Source organism: Vicia villosa, unplaced genomic scaffold (assembly GCF_029867415.1).
Source record: "Vicia villosa cultivar HV-30 ecotype Madison, WI unplaced genomic scaffold, Vvil1.0 ctg.004064F_1_1, whole genome shotgun sequence".
Taxonomy (NCBI): Eukaryota; Viridiplantae; Streptophyta; class Magnoliopsida; order Fabales; family Fabaceae; genus Vicia; species Vicia villosa.
This window is the reverse complement of record NW_026706365.1, coordinates 81,490-101,747: the sequence shown is the minus strand read 5'-3', so window position 1 is coordinate 101,747 and position 20,258 is coordinate 81,490. Positions and strand designations below refer to the sequence as shown.

The following is a 20,258-nucleotide window of genomic DNA, read 5'->3' as shown; positions in this document are numbered from 1 at the left end:
GGTTGACTATTTTAGCTTCTAGAGTGTCCTCATCTGATATATCAGAGGGCTTTGGATCTTCATACTCCCATGATCTTAGAGCAGTAGAAATTCGAACAATTTGAATTTCTAAATTTTTTATACTCTTACTTTGAGCTTGAAATTGTAACTTTATTTCTTGCATGAAAGTTATTAAAATAGATTCTAGCAGGTAGGTTCCATTAATTACCACAATTGCATTATGAGCAGAACTAGGGTGATTTATCCATCCTCCACAAGCAAAATCAGAGCCCTATGTCATGACATTCAGTGGTGCAGGAACTGTCACGACAGGCAGCATCATAAAGGACTTCAACATGTTGTGTATTTCAGCCAGTTGAACAGCCAGAATAGTGGTTTGACTGACCTTCATTATGGAGAAATTAACTTGTATATAGCACTCTTGCACACCTTTCGTGTCACTAAAAGACATAAAATGTCAAATACTCAAATGTAAATTTAACAAACTTCAATGAATAATCAAAATCTTAATGAAACAATCCCTGACAACTCTAATAAAATTTAAGGGGTTAATTTATGTACGTGCAAGTATACACGGTCAAATTAGTAGCAAGTGATAAGAAGGAGTATTGATCCCACAGAGATTGTATTAAGCATGATGATTTTCATACAAGAAGTTGTAAATTAAACATGAGCAAAGAGATAAATACTAATGTTGTTGTCAAGCTCAGTGTTCAAGTAAAAAAAATCTTAGAATAATGCAAAGTTGAGAGTGGAAATATATTTAGAGTGATTGAGTTGAACTATGATCCATTATTATTTTAGAAGTGAATATGTGTGATGATGAGCAGTGTCGTGACATGTGAGGTGAGAGTGGTCAAGTGGTGTATCTCTACAACATCAACACATGCATATAAAGGGCAAGGGAACAAATATCGAAGCCTCACTTGTAACCCTAATATGGGTCTACTTGTATTCTAAAATCCTCAATGGCAGCAGCTCCTTTTATCTAAGCAAGCTAGGAAAGTGAATATATCTATCCTACCCATTCAAACATTTTTATTAAGGAAACCATATGTTGTAGGACCTCTCTTCAACAACAAGATGTAATCTACTCCTACGTTGGCCAAAAAAGAAATAGACTTATAACAGGTTAACATTTAATAAAACAAGTCACTTAACGACACACCATATCACTTAAAATAACTTAATATTAATTTCACGTTCCTCAACTATAAAAGGTTTAGCTCATAATGAGCAAGATAAGAACAACACAAAGATATCTTAAGCTAAACTTTGCTAAGCAAACAGATAGAAATGATAAATCAAAGTGTGATGCTTTAATCACTTGCAAGTTTTTAATCATCAAGTGACGTCTTCCGTCACACCTCTCCTCAACTGGAACGCTGGCTCCTCATTAATTACAATTCTGCAGAATTTTCCAAGTTTCAGAACCTCCTTCTTTATTGCATTGCAGCTCTATTTATAAAGGATTTCCAGCTGCATAATGTCTCTCTTTTTTATTGGGCATTTATAATGATTCATTAACTTAAGCCTAGAGAATAAAGCATATTCCTTTGTGTTATACTATGATAGTACAATGCACATAGGAGACATCATGGCACCGTGGCATAATTGCAGCAGCAGTAGCAGTGTGTTAGCAATAACAATAGTGTGATAGCTTCTCATAATTTAGTCTTGTAGTGCTTCCTTCTTATGCTTTGAATATGAATGGTTTTCTCCCTCTTTTTCAGCACAACAAAATTTCTCCTTTTCTCTAAGTCTTTCCTTTTCCTTTAGCTTGTGCTCCTCGTTACAGAAGACAGAAGTCTTGTCTCAGCTCGACCGAATTAACCTTGATAACCTTGAAACAAACAAAAACACATTAAAACACCAAAAGTGAGCATCTATTGTGCTCCAACCTAACTCATCTAAAAACATTTAAAATTCAATAAACAAATAAATAAAAAGGCTATTACTACTAAATACTACAAATGTAAAAGCTTTTATTAACTCTCAAAATGTGGGTTAACACTCCTATCCTCAAGAAATTCTTCTTGAGAATTCTAATAAAAATAATATATTTGATCTTTTACCAGGTTATGTCTAAAAACCTTTGTACAATCAGGTGTGACATTTCAACAGGGTGATCCCTTAAACCATGAGTATCACACTCTTGATAAAATAGTTAAACACCAGTACAACAAAAACCTCGTAAGTATATTTCACTCACACAAGCATTAAGGAAACTTTTAGTGAAAGAGAATAAAATAGAGATAGGTAAGAATAAGAAATTGATGATTAGAAACTGATATCCGGTGTTACTTGAAATGATGGGAAACCCCCTATTTGTTAAAGAAAGTGTGGCTTAAAAATGGAAACAATTCATGGACTTTAAAATGTTCATAATCGATTATGCATATCATATAACCGATTATGCAATTCAAATATGGAAGGTTTTTAAATAGCGCCATAATTAATCAATTATAAGCCATACTAATCTATTATGAGTCATTAAAAAAGAAATTATCGACTAACCTAAATATGATAATCAATTATCTAGTGTAAACTACACTCATAAAGGATTCTTTAAGCTAGTAACCAACTAGATGATTGCGTAAAACATTTTCTGGTGATTTTAACAAAATAAGAGGGTACTCAAAAACATTTGGTAAATGTGTGAGATTTGTCTTAGTATCTTATGAGTTACTCTAACACATTTATAATACTCTGGTCACTTAGACAATGTGCTAAGTGCACAATCGAACATGCAGGCTTTCACACTTCCACTCTTTCTCAACTTTGAAGCTTCAAGTTTCTTTGTACATTATGTTTGACTTCAGCACTTCCGTGGGACCCTAAATCTTCTCTCTAATGAGGTTTGATATAACTTCAGGATGGGCGTTATCATCAGAGATAGTTGGAAAAGCAACATGATTCCACCAAACATGAGAGCCATCATATAAACCATCATGACCAAAATATAAGATTTTCATTTGGTATTCGTGAAGGGACCACATTGATCAAGCAACATGATTCCACTAAACATCAGGGTCATCATCAAAACCACCATGATCAAAACATCATATGCAGTCTATTGAACATGCAAACACATATTTCAGTGAAGGTATAACAATAATATGCCTGATAAGGGCAAGAATCCTTGAATGAAGGTCTAACCATAATATACCTTATAAGGTGACAAGGATCCTTTTGTAAAGGTTTACTAGTAATATGTCTGATAAGGAGGCAATGTTACTTTTGTGAAGGTCCAACAATAATATGCTTGATGAGGCGAAAAGGATCATTTAGTGAAGGTCCAACAATAATATGTTTGATAAGGGAACAAGGATCCTTCAATGAAGGTCCAACAATAATATGCTTGATAATATGACAAGGATCCTTTAATGAAGATTCAACAATAATATTTCTATAAGGTATTAAAGATCTTTTAGTGAAGGTCCAACAATATTATGCTTGATAAGACAACAAGGATCCTTCAGTGAAGGTCTAACAATAATATTCAAATAAGATGGCAAGGTTTCCTTTGTAAGGGTCCAACAATGTTACCCCCTAGGAAATGATGATGTTTCCAAATATTTAGGCTTGATTCTTAATGAGTTAATTTGACATCTTTCGTTCTTTGTTGGTGATATATCCGACAAAGCTACATATAATTTTAATAATAACTCCTCACTAATATCTTTGATGAGACATATGGTCCTACAATTTGAATGTGGTTCACATAGAATCTAGATTTCCAATGGTAAAAAATTATTATACAGTTGGATTCAAAACTTTTCTATCAAAATCATTAGCTATAAAATCTATTATGGTGTGAAATACAATATTTATTTGCAAAGTGACGAGTGACGACCATGCATTAACTATTCTTCTTTATAGAATAAAAAACATACACATGAAAAAGACTTTTTCTAATCCTTTAATATGAGAAAGAAGAAACAATAACAATAATAAAATGGGTCATGCAGACAGCCAACCCCCAAAATATCATTACGGTGAGGCGGTGGTAGCTTAGCTGCTTTGTTGAATTTTAGTGAAACAATATAGGAATTTCTTTCCCTACACTTATCAGAGGATAAAAACATAAGAATACAAAAGATAATACACATTTTCATACTATCGATCAAAGTTCATTGTTAGATAGTAATATTTTTTTTAGAAAAACCCATGTTAACTTTAAATATCAATAAAACATTGCTAAAAACAGAAAGTACAACCGAACATGTGTAATTAACTAATAGTTATTATGAAATAAAATAAAAAAGAATAACCACTTCCAATAAGGGTGAAATTTTGAGAGGAGCAACAATCTTTTCCTGGGAGGCTCCTCCTCCTCATCTTCTTCAACCTCATTGCCAATCACAATTAGGAGTAGAAATATTGTTGTAGTAATCAGTAATCGAGTCTATTTGATTAAAATTAAAGCTAGGTCAGTTTTACCAGATCCTAGAGTGAATGCCAATTGTACTTGCAAAGTGTATAATAGAGATGGTGACACTAGTCACATGTTTGATTGCGAGAGGGTGTTTACGCTGATTATGTGAAAATAGAGAGGGTATTTATAGGCGCATTGGACCGTTGCTAGTGTTAAGCAAGAGTGAGTTCCTATATTATGAGGCTTTGGGTTGGATGAGTTAGAGCATGCATGTAAATAGTGTGAAAATAGAGATGGTGACACTACACACAGCCAATCTCCCCAAATTACTACGCATTTCATCAAAACGGCGATCCTCTCCCCACTGTAAAATCCTGAAAAGGGATATTCAGAAATGAAATCAAGTAAAAAACAAACATTCAAAAAGTCAACCCAATGATAATTCACACTAGTCGCCGGCACCGCTTCGAGAACCGCGATAGCGGCCGATACACCCGCATCACCCTAACGCGCTGGACCGATAAGGGCTGAAGCGGCCGACTCCATTTTTCCGCTCCGCGCCGCGATAGCGGCCGCGCCAGCCGCGATTCATAACATAGGAATCATATATGTAAATAAATAAACAAAAATTGAATTGATTGTATAGTTTTGGAAGATAAAGAAGAAGAAGAAGAAAGTACCTGCAAAATCAGTGACCTTATCGAATTTGAGAAGTGCAATGACAATGAAAAACAGAAGCTGATAAACAATCTGAACAAGCAATTAATTAGTTTAATAATAGTAGAAGAAAGAGATTAATTAATATTAATGATGGAATTAAGAATGCAGAGAGAGAGTTTAGTTACGGTGATAATGGCTGTGAGGGCTAAGAAATGAGAGTCAATAACAATGCCCATGTTTTTTCTGTGATATTATTATATTCTTTGCTTTGCACTTTCGAGATATTGGTTGGTTTTATAAAATTTTGTATTATATAGATTTATAGAATTTTGTAAATTAGATTCCATGCCTAAGACTAACTAATCATTTCACTTTACTATATACTTTATCTTTGACCTTTCCAATATCTATATGCATATATGAACTCTTTAACACGCAGACATTGAAAACCAGAAAAACCAACACACACAGATGACAACATTAACCTCATCATCATTCATGAAACACACATTTCACTTTGTTCTGTCTTTCTTCCTCTTATTATTAAACCAAACAAATTCTCAGCCTCACTCTCATGTATATGATCAAGAACAAAAAGTACTATTAAACATAAAGTAGTGTGGATATTGTGGAGAGTCAGGTGGTGAGGGTTCAGCAGAGGTTGTAGATGATGGTTCAGTAGAGTCAGGACTAGGGTTTTCTGGTGATGGTTCAGCAAAAGGGCAACCTGATGAAAGAAAAGGTGGAACTGGTTCAGGAACTCGGTTTCGTAATGGAGAATCCGATGGTGGATGATGGCCAATTGAGTCTAGTTGGATGTTTCGAATGGAAGGTTGAGGAGTGTCGGTCGGCTTTGATCCTCCAGGCCTTGATGATCTTGGTGATACCATGGTGTTCTGAGCTTTGTTTCTTTCAACTTCTTTCACAGAAACAAGAATAAAAGAGAATGCAGAATAATGGCTTCTTGCAAGACTCATATATATTTAATAATGGATTTTCAGTGTGTGTGAGTGTATACTTGTTTGTTTCATTTCAAGGCTTGCTTCACAAATAACTGTAACTAACTTCTCTTAACCGTTTTCTAGTTAGTTAGTTAGTTAGACTAACTGTCACTTCACTTCAACAAGTTTGTTAGTTAATTAAAGTAATAGCTAATTAGGCAAGTGTGTAGTGTACGACGGTTATATTTTTCGTTTCAAGTTGATTATGAGGTTTTTCTCTTCTGTAAATAGAAGCATAATTCAAACTTAAATATCAAGAATGTTACCTTGAATCATTCAACATTGTTATTTCTTTAAATGTTTTTAGGACTCTTGTTTTACATATTAGCTCTTAGAAATCTATATGCTTTGTAATTTAGGTATCAATGGTTAAGACTACATGGACTAGAATTCCATAAAAAAAAACTCTTCTTGAATTCAGTAAAGCTGAATTTGCAGAACTAGTTTTTGCAAGGGCTTATTCTAGTGTTACAAATAAACTAATACTATCTTTCCTGATTTTCATTGCATGTAATGCAGTTCTTGTGTGTATATACAGAGCAAAAATCACCCCCCTCCCTTTAAGAATAAGTGAAAGTCAAACTGGCAAGCATTTAAACAAAGGATATTTGTTTGTCTACTTTTTCATTGTGGCATTTCAACAAACACCTTGTTTACAAAATTCAACTAAGTTTATACTCAATCTAACTTAAAATCATCTAATTTCAGAAATGAATAGGATGAGGACGAAGTGTATCTAGTCTCTAGAGAATACCTGAGTTGAAGTGTGAAGATGAAGAAGATGACAACGCTAGGCTCCGGCAACAAAACACCCGCGAAGATGCGGTGATGCTACACAGCTATGCGGTTGCGGCGAAGATGCGGTGATGCTACACAGCTATGGCCGTTGCGGCGAAGATGCGGTGATGCTACACAGCTATGGCGGTTGCGGCGAAGACCAATGGATTTTTATGTTTTTGAATTGTGTTGAGCAAAGTAACGTTGTTGTAGGAACAATTTTGTTTAATTTGAAGAATTACAATAACAGCAAAAGTATAGATAACTTTTGTTTCAAATGAATACCAATGTAGTGTAGTTTCTTAATGGTAGATACTTAATCAATCAAGTTTACAATTCCAGGTTCGATTCTCATCTAGATATTAATAGTTTTTTAATTTTATTTTTTAAACACTTAACTAAAATAAAATATAAAAACAACATTGATTTTATTAAAAATTAACTAAAATACTACTCCCTCTGTCCCAAAATAAGTGTCACATTTACTTTTTAGGTTCATTGAATATTAAATGTATCTGTATAGAGACCAGATACATTAAATATTCAATGAATCTAAAAAGTAAATGTGACACTTATTTTGGGACAGAGGGAGTAATAACATTGAAAAAATTAAGACTAAAAATTAAAATTAAACTAAATATAAAAACACCATAAATATAATTAACTAAAATACATTATAATTTAAAATTTGCATACCATTTATTTATTTAATAAAAATTAATTAAAATACATTATAAAAATAATTAATAACATTGAAAAAATTAAGATTAAAAATTAAAATTAAACTAAATATAAAACACCATAAATATAATTAATGAAATAGAAAATATAATAATTAAATTTTTTTTATAAATTTAAATAATGAAATGTCAATCCGTAGGTAATTTCGCAGGAAATGTTCCTGCGGAATTACCTGCGAATTTTGTATTACAGCTTGGTGTTAATAAAAGTTGATAATTGCAGGAAAGTTTCCTGCGAAATTACCTACGGATTTTATATTTTTGTTAGATATTTGGTTTAAAATACGTTTTCCGCAGTAAAATCCGCAGGTACTCCTGCGGAATTTGCTGCCAACGCTGGATCCGCAGGAAATTTATTTTATTTAATAAATCCCAGGAAAATCCGCAGGTATACCTGCAGAATATTTTTCGCAGGAAATTCCGCAGGTAATACGAGTATTTCTAGTAGTGATGTACTCTTATAGTCCAATATTATTTTTTATATTTTGCTTATAGTTAAAAAATTAAAAAATAGTTTATTTAATTAGTATTTTCTCGCTTAATTTATGACTTATTTTCTCTATTTCATTAACTATTTTACCCTAATTATAACAGTGGACGCCAAGCTTTAAAAAAAAGACTTGAAGAGGTAATCATCATTTCATTGATAAGAAATAAAGACATATTACATGTTTGTTGCCTATGTTTCATGACTTATTATGTGTTATTTCAGCAAGGTTATATACTAAAGGATGATGAATTTGAGATTATGTTCACGAAATTCAAATTATTTGCTGGGATAAAAAAGGTAAAGAACTAATTATGTTTTTATTATGAATATAATATAAATATAGTTATAAGACTAAATACTTTTGTAGGAGTTTAGAAATAATAAATAAAACCCAATTCATTTTAATGAGTTATTTTTTACATTGAAAGATTCTTCCAAATAATTTATAAATATCTAGTTAATAAAATTTCAAAGTAACTTACATATAAGAGATTAATTAAACTTACCTAAATAATTGATTCGGAAACAAACTTAATATAATGCTAGTTGTGTTTATATATGAGTGTAACAAAAATATATTGTATTCACTATGATTATTCAAGATGGCTTTGTCTCCACTATCTGACTTCATTGTTTTATGTTCTTATATAGAGAGTAACAAATGCAGACCTCAAGGTCTTGATGTCAAATGAAGTATACCAAGATGAACTTGTCGACAAAGTTGTGTGATTTCTAGGTAAATTATAATATTATTTGATTAAAACTACATGTTTGGTGCAATGACTCAAGTAAAAATTCAAAACCAATTGTTCACTATATCTAAATGTAGGTGACTTGGTACTTTTGAATCCTACAATGCAAAAATGGAGTAAATATTACTTTGAAAAGTAATAATTCATATTAGTAAGTATTACATAAAAAAAATTAATGTGTTGTATGAGTTTGATTAGAATGTATTTGATTAATTTTTATGAGAGAAGAATAATTAATTTTTGTTTGTTTAGTTTTACTCAATTGATTTGTTTTTAAATAATTTTATATTGTTGGAATATGATTTTTTTTATGAGTTAAATAAGGGTTTAGACATATGTGTAATCATAAAAGTTTATTTTATTATTTATTTGAGAATTGGAAAAATAAATATTATCTTTTAAAAAAAATTTACATAATTTTTTAAAGATTAAATATTCTTTTGGTTTCTATATTCAAGGTTTTTGAATGTTGTTAAAATAAAAGAAGAAGAAATTGTTGCATATGATATCAAAAGAGAAAATACATATGGTACCAAAAGTGATCAAAAACTCATGCAAACTAAATTATTTTAAAAATTGATTTAATTTTTTGTGGAAAAACAATAATTATAAAAATATTACTTGTCGTTGAAATTAAATCAATCAAACATTTAAAATGAAATTTTTGCTATGAATTTAACCAAAACAATATAGAGATGAAGGAGAGATAAACGAGAGAAAGAGAAGAGACAAAATAATCTTGTATCATCATATTCAAGTTCACTTAGCATTGCAATCAGGACCATATTTATTGTACATGACCAATAAACAACTATTAACTTAAGGAATATATAAAGGTTAGGAAATTAACTTGTATGAGTTAAAGAATATAAAAAGTTGGGTAAATGAACATCCACATATATTTATTATTATTTATAACACTCCTTCTTGGATGTTCATTGAGGATATGCCTCGTTAAAACCTTACTAGAAAAAAAACCAATGAGAAAAATTCTAGTGAAGGAAAAAGAGTACAATATCCTTTAAATGTGAATTGCCTTATTAAAAACCTTACTAGGAAAACCCAGTGGGGCAAAACCATGGCGAAGGGAAAAAGAGTGCAAAAAATGTGTATTTCTCCCCCTCATGCATACATTTATATGTGAGACGATATTCTTTGTAGTTGTTACTTAAAAGTTCTTATTGGAAGTGACTTCATGTAGTGCATAATTTGATGAATTTGTTGCTATGAGTTGTTTCATAGATCCCATGAAACGGTTGTACCTCCACAAGTAAACAAGTGACATATTTGTGATCTACCATTATAAAGATCTGATAAGTAACTTACAACTCTATGGTAACAAAGTATTTGTCTGACTTTGTTTCAACGTCTTTGTGTAGGTGAAGAAATAAACCTTGCTAATAGATTAACAAAAATTAATATATCATGGCAAGTATACTAAGCAAGATATGTTGGTGCTTGAATTACACTGAGATATGGTACTTCTGGATCAAGTAATTCTTCATCTTCTTCTCGAGGTATAAAGTAATCTTATCCAAATCCAATGATCTAACATCATCGGGTTAGACAAAAAATTGAGACTTGCCCATATAGAAATAAATTAACACTTTTTCTATAGAAATTTATTGGCGTAAAAATTTCTATTGTCCAAATGTACACTTAGTAAGGACTTTATCTTTTTAAATTCCTTCATCTCAAACAATTTCTTTGAACAATTATACCTTTTGGAAGCTCTTCAGGAGTTCCAATAATATTTATGTCCTCCTCATAGACATCTATTATAGCAAATACTTTTCCATATCCTTTTATAAAAAAATAAAGGACAAATGGAGTTATTTGTATATCCCTCCTTCAAAAATATTCACTGAGACGATTATAACACTTGCGTCCAGATTGTTTCAGTCGATAGATAGACTTGCTCAATTTGATGGAGTAGCTTTCTTGAAATCTAGAGTTATGTGCATCTGGTATATTGAATCCTTCAGGGAGTATCAAGTAAATTTCACTATCTAGTGAGCCATACAAATAAATAAGTTGTTAAAACATCCATCTTATGAAAATTAAGTCTTTCATGTGCTACAAGATTGATTAAATATCGAAAAATGCTTGCATCTATTACAGGTGAGTATGTCTCATCAAGCTTTGTATCTCACAATTTCATCATTTTCATTTTGTTATTGCAAGTACACTCATTTGTATCCAACTGGCTTCACACCTTGAGGTGTTTGAACTATAGGTCCAAACACTTGTCTCTTGTGAAGTGAGATTAATTATGCTTCAATTTCATATTTTCATTTAGGTCAATCATCACTTAGTGTACAAACTTTAACATACATCGTTTCATGATCCTTTTTGTCATTTATCACATAATATCATCAATGTCGACTTCATGTCGTTTCCATTGTATTTTGTTATGGACATAATTTATCGACATGAATTTATTTTCATAAGTTTCAGGTACCTGATCAATCTGTTTTGGAGATTAAATGTTTATTATGTCTGAAGATTCTTTTAGATTTTCTATGTCCTCACATGGGCCATATTTATTCTTAGCTCCCTTTCTTGTTCGACGATTTTTATATTTGAAACCGATTGATCTGCCACGCTTCTGGATTAGTGAATGCATTTGGTCAACAATATAGAGATGAAAGAGAGATAAAGAGAGAAAGAGAAGAGAGAAAATAATCTTGTATTATCGTATTCAAGTTCACTTATCATTGCAACATGGACCATATTTATAGTACATGACCAATAAACAACTATTAATTTAAGGAATATATAAAGGTTAGGAAATTAACTTATATGAGTTAAAGAATATAGAAAGTTGGGTAAATGAACATCCACATATATTTATTATTATTCATAACACTTTCACTAATTTAAAGTTTGATCAACATCAAGAATTCTGTCAATGTAATGAAAATTTAAACTGAAATATAAAATTGAATAAAGTGGGGATGAGTGTTTATTTCTATCATTAAAGTGTCTATTATATAAGTTACAATTTTAATGCTTAAAAAGGTGTGTAGAAATTTTAAGAGACGAAATATTGTATGAGTGTTTTTCTATAGTCTATAATAACATATATCAATAATTATAATATTTTTAATTTTATGATCTACTATTTTTTGTTCAAAATATATAAAACCTGCTTTGAGTAATACTACCTATGTTTTTTTATTATAAGTCGTTTTGGGCTTTTCACACGTATTAAGAAAAATAATAATTGTTGTATGAAAATAAGAAATTATGAAGGTATTTATAAAATTGTCCTTCATTAATGACGTGTGGAAGATAGATTTATATAATTGAAAGGAGAGAAAATAATAAATATTTAAGGATATAGTAGGAAAAATGTCATTAATCATTCCTTGGAATTGTAAAGCAACTTATATTTAAATACAATTATTTTCCAAAATAACTTATAATAAAAAAAGAGGAGTATTTCGAATTGAGCCTGTTTGTTATGTCCAATTGTTTAAATTAGCTTGTACCCTAAGTTGTCTTGTAATGGGTATTTGTGAAAAATCCCCTTAGTTTAGTATGTTAGGTTCATTATAAATAGCATACTAGTCTCTCATCTTTGCATACGACAAATCCTAATTTAGGGTGAGAGAGTTATTTGTTTATCTTGTAACACTTGTAATCTTGATTTAAAGAGAAAGTAAAAAAATAGCATTTATAACCAATTCCTTGTCGTGCTTCTTGCTTCCTATTCTGTTCCCTGTTATACTCTATTCTTGGCATTGTTTTCACAACAAATTGGTGCAGTGAGTGTGGAGAAGATGCCTTCAACAAAGTATGAGATTGAAAAGTTCATTGGGGTGAACAATTTCGGTATGTATCGCTTGAAGATGAAAGCCCTACTGGTTCAGCATGGTTGTTTGGAAGCGTTGAAGGGAGCGGCGGTTATGGACGTTGCGTTAACGGAAAAAGAAAAGACGATCATGATAGAGAAAGCCCACAATGCAACTTTGTTAAGCCTTGGTGATAAGGTTCTTCGACAAGTGTCAAAGGAGACGACGACATCAGGGTTATGGGTGAAACTTGAAAGTTTGTACATGACCAAATCATTGGTAAATCGACTTTACCTGAAGCAAGCTTTGTATTCATTCAAGATGATTGAAGACTGTAGCGGTGAAATTGGTGAGACTAAAGCCATGGGAAAGACTTAGCTCATCTGTTTCAAAACAGAATCGCCACCGCGATTTATTATTTCCAAAAGAAATGGGAGAAAGAGCGAATAAAATCCAAAGAAGTTTTTAAAATCAAAACTAATAAACTTATCAGAGATTTGGGTACGGAGGGTTTGTTATACAAGGGGAAGGTTTTAAGCACCCCTCATATCCATGATATCCCATGGGAACCTCTTTGAAAATGTCATTGTTTTTGTGTACATCTATTTGAAAAAGCATATGTGAACTTGTTTTAAAAAGAGTGTGGGGATGGGAAAAGAAGTTTTTAAAAGTGAGCTCGATAAGATATCGCATCTTAGGCTTACATACCCCTTTAAAAATAGGGAAGTCAGAGCTTTTGTAGTTCCTCTTAAAAGGAAAATAAAGGAGCCAAAGTGGCCAAAATCTTTTTGGTTGTTAAGCTTTAACAATACTCAAAAAGTTTTTTAATAAAAAGGGACAAAGCTTTAACAATACAAGGTCAATGAATTAAGAGTAGTTTCACCGGGAATAATTCTCCTCTTAGTACCAAGGTTTTAAAACAAAGGGGGTTGGTTGAGCTTTAACAATACAAAACCAATAAAAGAGGGACTAAGCTTTAACAATACAAGGTCAATGGACTAAGAGTAGTTTCACCGGGAATAATTCTCCTCTTAGTGCCAATGTTTCAAAACAAAAGGTTAGTTGAGCTTTAACAATACAAAACCAAGGGTGGGTTTAAAAAGGTTGAGCTTTAACAATACAAAACCATTTTTAAATATGTGAAAAGCTTTAATAATACTTTAACACAAAATAAAAGAGATTTGGAAAAGAGTTTGAGTACCTTCACAATTTTAGTCAATATCATTCCCCTTCCTTTGGATTTTCAACAAACAACTTAAGCAATAAATAAATGGATACCTCAAGTGTGTGTGTGATAACATGTGTCACAAGAGACAAACAAGTAAGTATGATAATCATCAATGATAATGGACAAGGATGTTTAATACCTTTGGATTAATTCATGTATGAATGATGGATGATGAATATGAAACTCATGCATATGGTTAGATAAACAAAGTATATACAAAGATAATATAATGGAGACAAGTACAAAAGCACAAGGATGGAAATCAACAAGTATATGTACAAGTATAAAGGATAATGATCAATGTAAACAAGTTTATTTAACATGGATAAACAAAGATCAACATATTTTTGAAAAAGGATTTTAAAATTAGTGTTTAAGAATTAACACCTAAACCTAATTGATTATTTTTATGATTAAATACCGAATTCTAAAAGAGAATTGGTCTAAGGGTACATGTGAAAGTAAAAGACATTTTATCCTAACCCTAAAAATATATTTACAAAAATACACAAGATTGATTTGAAGAAAATATTCAAAAAAGAATGATTTTTGTTGATTTTTTAATGCATAAAAATACATATTTTTGATTAATTTTTAAATGAGATACAAATTTTTTTTTTTGATTTTTTAATTTATAACATGAAAATATACAAGTTAAATAAGCAACAAAAAAAATCAAACCAAAATAATTAATTTTGCTATTTTAAAATGATTTTCAAAGTTAATAAAAAAGGTGAAGAAAACAAGTTATAAAAAAATGGAAATGGCCCTATGGAGGTTTGAAACCACGCACCTTGTTTCACTACACAAAACAAACACCACTGGGCCATGCGCTTGGCCCAGTCAAGAAGTGCAATCAGTTTAACATAACACAAAGCAAGTTGAACAAATATGAAAAAAAAATAAGAGCAAAAGGTCTGGGGCGAGGGGGATTCGAACCCCAGACCCTTGAGACACGCTTCAAACACACTTCTTGCCAACTGAGCTGTAACAATGTATTCAAACAATACACGCATACCATTCATTATATTTTAAATAAATGACTAAAGTCAAATTTTCCAACCATCTTCATCATCTTCTTTGTGGAACAAGAACAACAATGGTGTCAGATTTGAACTTCATTCAAACTTAATCATTTTTAATAAAATAAGACCCTAACATGATCAACATGAAGATACGAACTCAACCATATAATTCACTAACATTTATTCAAACTAACATTCACGAATTTCTGGAAAACAAGTAAGAACCCTAAAACTGAGTTTTCAAATTAAATCCTTAAAACTCAAAATTAATCCCTAAAACCTTAGGGCTATTGATCCTCACATCTCTCTAAGTAGATTGATAACAACTTCTATATGATATATGGAAGGTGTTTGGATGATTTTTTTTAGCAATGTGCTTGTGCAATGAAGTTTGGAAGGTTAAGGCTCTTTATGAAGCTTTAATGGAGGTTTGAAAGTGATTCTAAGTTTGAGGTATTTGAGAAGTGTTTAGAGATGATCAAAAACTTCTATATAGTATATAGAAGGTGTTAGAATGGTTGTTTTCTACCCATAACTTCTCTAACTCAAAATTGTTATGAAAGTGCAAATGACACAAAAAATGGATTTTTATAATGAAGAGTGACTTTGGGATTTCTTGTGTCTTTGATCAAGGGAGTAAGGCCCTCTATTTATAGGCATGAATTAGGGTTTGTGGAGGGAAAAGTCTCAGCATTTGGAGTTCACATGTGATACTTGTACCACTTTGCTTGTTTGTGAAGAAATGAGAAAGTTATGGTTCCCATGGTGAAGTAAAATGCTTTAAGCATGCTTTGAGAGATTCTTCTGCAGCTTAGGAGGTTACTTGTTGTGTTTTTAATGCTTTTGATGCAGAAGAGACATGGGATAGGCTCAAGGAGACTTGACTTAGTGTATAAAGCTTCTTTTTCAAAATGGAAGTCACCACTTTAGTCTTGAAATGGAATGGATTCTTGGACAAAGCTTGAAACACTTGGGTAATGGCTAAAAAGAGTGTGTAATATTCTGATTATGGCCTCTTAAACAAGTTAGAGGATCTATCTTGGCTTGATTCTTGCATATTTGGATAAGCTTGCAAGTTGATTCTTGAAAGTTCTTCATGAAAATAGCTTGAATTCAAGTGCCATGGAGCTCTCTTTGCAAAATCATATCTCATAGCTCAAGCCATGGAATTTCATGCTAATGGTCTCTTTGGAAATCCCTTGCTACATACTTCAATCCACTTGTTAAAAGTTTTCCCAATCTCTTTTGGGATCATGGAGAAAAATGGCCACAAAGTTAGGAAAAATTCAAGTGAAAACACTTAAACATTTTCTAAGTTTTTTTGAACATAATCTTCATAATTCCATTTCTCTCAAAATAATCATTTTTTGTTAAAATGAGATAAGTGACAAAGTTGTTTATTTGATTAAAATCTACAACTTTCATGTTGGGATATTTTTGAGTGTGTAGGTGAAATTTGAAGTTCCCAAAATGAGGTCAAAATCACTTAAAAACCCTAATTTTATCTTTTGTTGACTTGTTGATTCTTGATGAATTTTCTTGATTTCTCTTGGTAAAATGTATTCAATAGTAATATATTGATGATTTGAATCCTCAAAAGTTCATGGTTGACCATTTTCCTCAAAAGTCAAAGGTTGACCCACACAATTGACTTTTTCTAGATGAACTGCAATTTTGTGGATTCCATATGAATCAAGGTCTCCTCTTCAAATGAATGATGTGAATGGATTATAATGTTTATTTGGATGACCTTGAGTCATGGTTTGAGTCTTGGATCCATGTCCTGATTAAAAGTCAACCCTCTAATGGAGTTAGGTCAAAACCCTAATTTGGGAATTAAGTGATCTTGAAATTAGTTGATATTGAATTGAGCCATCCTTGGACTTGGATATTGATGGGATAACCCTTTGAATCATAGGATAATGTTGAACTTTCTTGTGGTCCTCAAAACCCTAATTTGCTCAGTCTCTTCTTGATCAGCCTCCTGTCTTAGGACACAAGCAACAAACAACAATTTTTGTATTTTTTGGGTTAGCAAATGATATATGCATGATGATAATGATCCTAATATTTGAAATTTTGTGGGATCTCAGTGGTAAAAAATTCCTCCCAGCACACCAGCAATCATGCCCAGAGCCTCAGCAATAGCATCGTCGTTCCTTCCACCTCTTCCAGCCATTGTTCTGTTAATCACAAAACAATTCCATTACCTCAAAAGTATCGATAGTGACAACTTGCACTCGTCGCGTACAAGGGAACAATAACAAGACTCTGGTCACAAGGACCGACTATACTCTGATACCACTATTGTAACACCCTTTTAAACCCCCGCGGTAATTAATAAAATAATCAGAGTAAACATGAACAAGGATGTCACAATTTAGATAAATTAAACCGCGCATTTAAATGTCATGCTTCAGGAGGAACAATTCACCATATATTATTAAATCATGTTTATCATAGCGGAATTAAATTCAACACGGAATAGTTTAATCTTCACCAAGGCATAAACCAAAAGAAAACATAATCCGAAATCAACCGAAATAGAGTATAATCAACAACTCAAAACTAGCGTTCCCTAGTGTTACAAATCAGAGCATGACACTGACGCTACTCTAAACGGACTAGCCTATAAGCTATCCTCACCAAGCCAAAACCGATACTCTTCAATCTGAAAAATATCACCACTAAGGGTGATTCTCATTCGTAATTAACAAATATTATGCATTCATAAACAATAAAACGTCATAAGTATATCATTCACCCAATTACAATATGTTCAGATTTTCAGACATACAATCAACCACGACAACAACAAGCACATCACCAAAATATAACACTGATATGTGCATGATGATAATGATCCTACTATTTGGAATTTGGTGGGATCTCAGTGGTAAAAAATTCCTCCCAGCACACCAGCAATCATGCCCAGAGCCTCAGCAATAGCATCGTCGTTCCTTCCACCTCTTCCAGCCATTGTTCTGTTAATCACAAAACAATTCCATTAGCTCAAAAGTATCGACACTGACAACTTGCACTCGTCGCGTACAAGGGAACAATAATAAGACTCTGGTCACAACGACCAACTATGCTCTGATACCACTATTGTAACACCCTTTTAAACCCCCGCGGTAATTAATAAAATAATCAGAGTAAACATGAACAAGGATGTCACAATTTAGATAAATTAAACCGCGCATTTAAATGTCATGCTTCAGGAGGAACAATTCACCATATATTATTAAATCATGTTTATCACAGCGGAATTAAATTCAAAACGGAATAGTTTAATCTTCACCAAGGCATAAACCAAAAGAAAACATAATCCGAAATCAACCGAAATAGAGTATAATCAACAACTCAAAACTAGTGTTCCCTAGTGTTACAAATCCGAGCATGACACCGACGCTACTCTAAACGGACTAGCCTATAAGCTATCCTCACCAAGCCAAAACCGATACTCTTCAATCTGAAAAATATCAACAGTAAGGGTGATTCTCATTCGTAATTAACAAATATTATACATTCATAAACAATAAAATGTCATAAGTATATCATTCACCCAATTACAATATGTTCAGATTTTCAGACATACAATCAACCACGACAACAACAAGCACATCACCAAAATATAACACTGATATGTGCATGATGATAATGATCCTACTATTTGGAATTTGGTGGGATCTCAGTGGTAAAAAATTCCTCCCAGCACACCAGCAATCATGCCCAGAGCCTCAGCAATAGCATCGTCGTTCCTTCCACCTCTTCCAGCCATTGTTCTGTTAATCACAAAACAATTCCATTAGCTCAAAAGTATCGACAGTGACAACTTGCACTCGTCGCGTACAAGGGAACAATAATAAGACTCTGGTCACAACGACCGACTATGCTCTGATACCACTATTGTAACACCCTTTTAAGCCCCCGCGGTAATTAATAAAATAATCAGAGTAAACATGAACAAGGATGTCACAATTTAGATAAATTAAACCGCGCATTAAAATGTCATGCTTCAGGAGGAACAATTCACCATATATTATTAAATCATGTTTATCACAGCGGAATTAAATTCAAAACGGAATAGTTTAATCTTCACCAAGGCATAAACCAAAAGAAAACATAATCCGAAATCAACCGAAATAGAGTATAATCAACAACTCAAAACTAGTGTTCCTTAGTGTTACAAATCCGAGCATGACACCGACGCTACTCTAAACGGACTAGCCTATAAGCTATCCTCACCAAGCCAAAACCGATACTCTTCAATCTGAAAAATATCAACAGTAAGGGTGATTCTCATTCGTAATTAACAAATATTATGCATTCATAAACAATAAAATGTCATAAGTATATCATTCACCCAATTACAATATGTTCAGATTTTCAGACATACAATCAACCACGACAACAACAAGCACATCACCAAAATATAACACAGATATGTGCATGATGATAATGATCCTACTATTTGGAATTTGATGGGATCTCAGTGGTAAAACATTCCTCCCAGCACACCAGCAATCATGCCCAGAGCCTCAGCAATAGCATCGTCGTTCCTTCCACCTCTTCCAGCCATTGTTCTGTTAATCACAAAACAATTCCATTAGCTCAAAAGTATCGATAGTGACAACTTGCACTCGTCGCGTACAAGGGAACAATAACAAGACTCTGGTCAAAACGACCGACTATGCGCTAATACCACTATTGTAACACCCTTTTAAACCCCGCGGTAATTAATAAAATAATCAGAGTAAACATGAACATTCATGTTATAACAATAATGCATATGAGATTTACTGACTCTATGCATGTGGTACTAAACATGGGATCAATCCATCCGACCGATTTAAACATCAACGAGATACGGCCCTAACGGCACAAGTTCCATACAATGGGAATTATGCCCTCACTAATCCAAAACATCACTGGGATTCAGTTACCAAAATGATTATGAATGCATGCACATATAACATACTTACCATCACCAATAACGATGAACAGTTCATCTCAACACCACATCACCGAATAAAGTATGTACATGTCATCAGCATCATTCAAATTATTCACATATTCATCACACAATCATAATAATAATAACAATCAATCCATCACCACATCAATTACATTGTTACACCTAACATCATATTCACACAATGTTTAATTCCACCAAACTATTTAAATCGGGATTTTAAAATAAAATTGGGCCACTGCCTATCTCATCATTTCATCAAATAAAATATTTAATTAGCTTCAGGACACCCAAAACGGCACTGAAAACGAATACATGTATCAAAATATATGAATTTTAGAAAATAATTTATTTTTCAAAAACACACAGCCGTAACCAGTTACAGCATGGCTGTTACCCAATTACGTGTGGGTTGCGAATATAGAGTCTAAAATT

At 32.3% G+C, this 20,258-nt stretch overlaps 1 long non-coding RNA gene across 1 annotated transcript; it reads right to left on the bottom strand.

Moving 5' to 3' along the window:
- Positions 1-3,519: 3,519 nt before the first annotated feature.
- Positions 3,520-7,105, bottom strand: LOC131641770 (uncharacterized). The gene is made up of 3 exons (XR_009295611.1): positions 6,794-7,105; positions 5,059-5,128; positions 3,520-4,752 (listed from the first exon to the last, which is right to left on the bottom strand). It is a non-coding gene; the product is annotated as an uncharacterized LOC131641770 (long non-coding RNA).
- Positions 7,106-20,258: the final 13,153 nt, after the last annotated feature.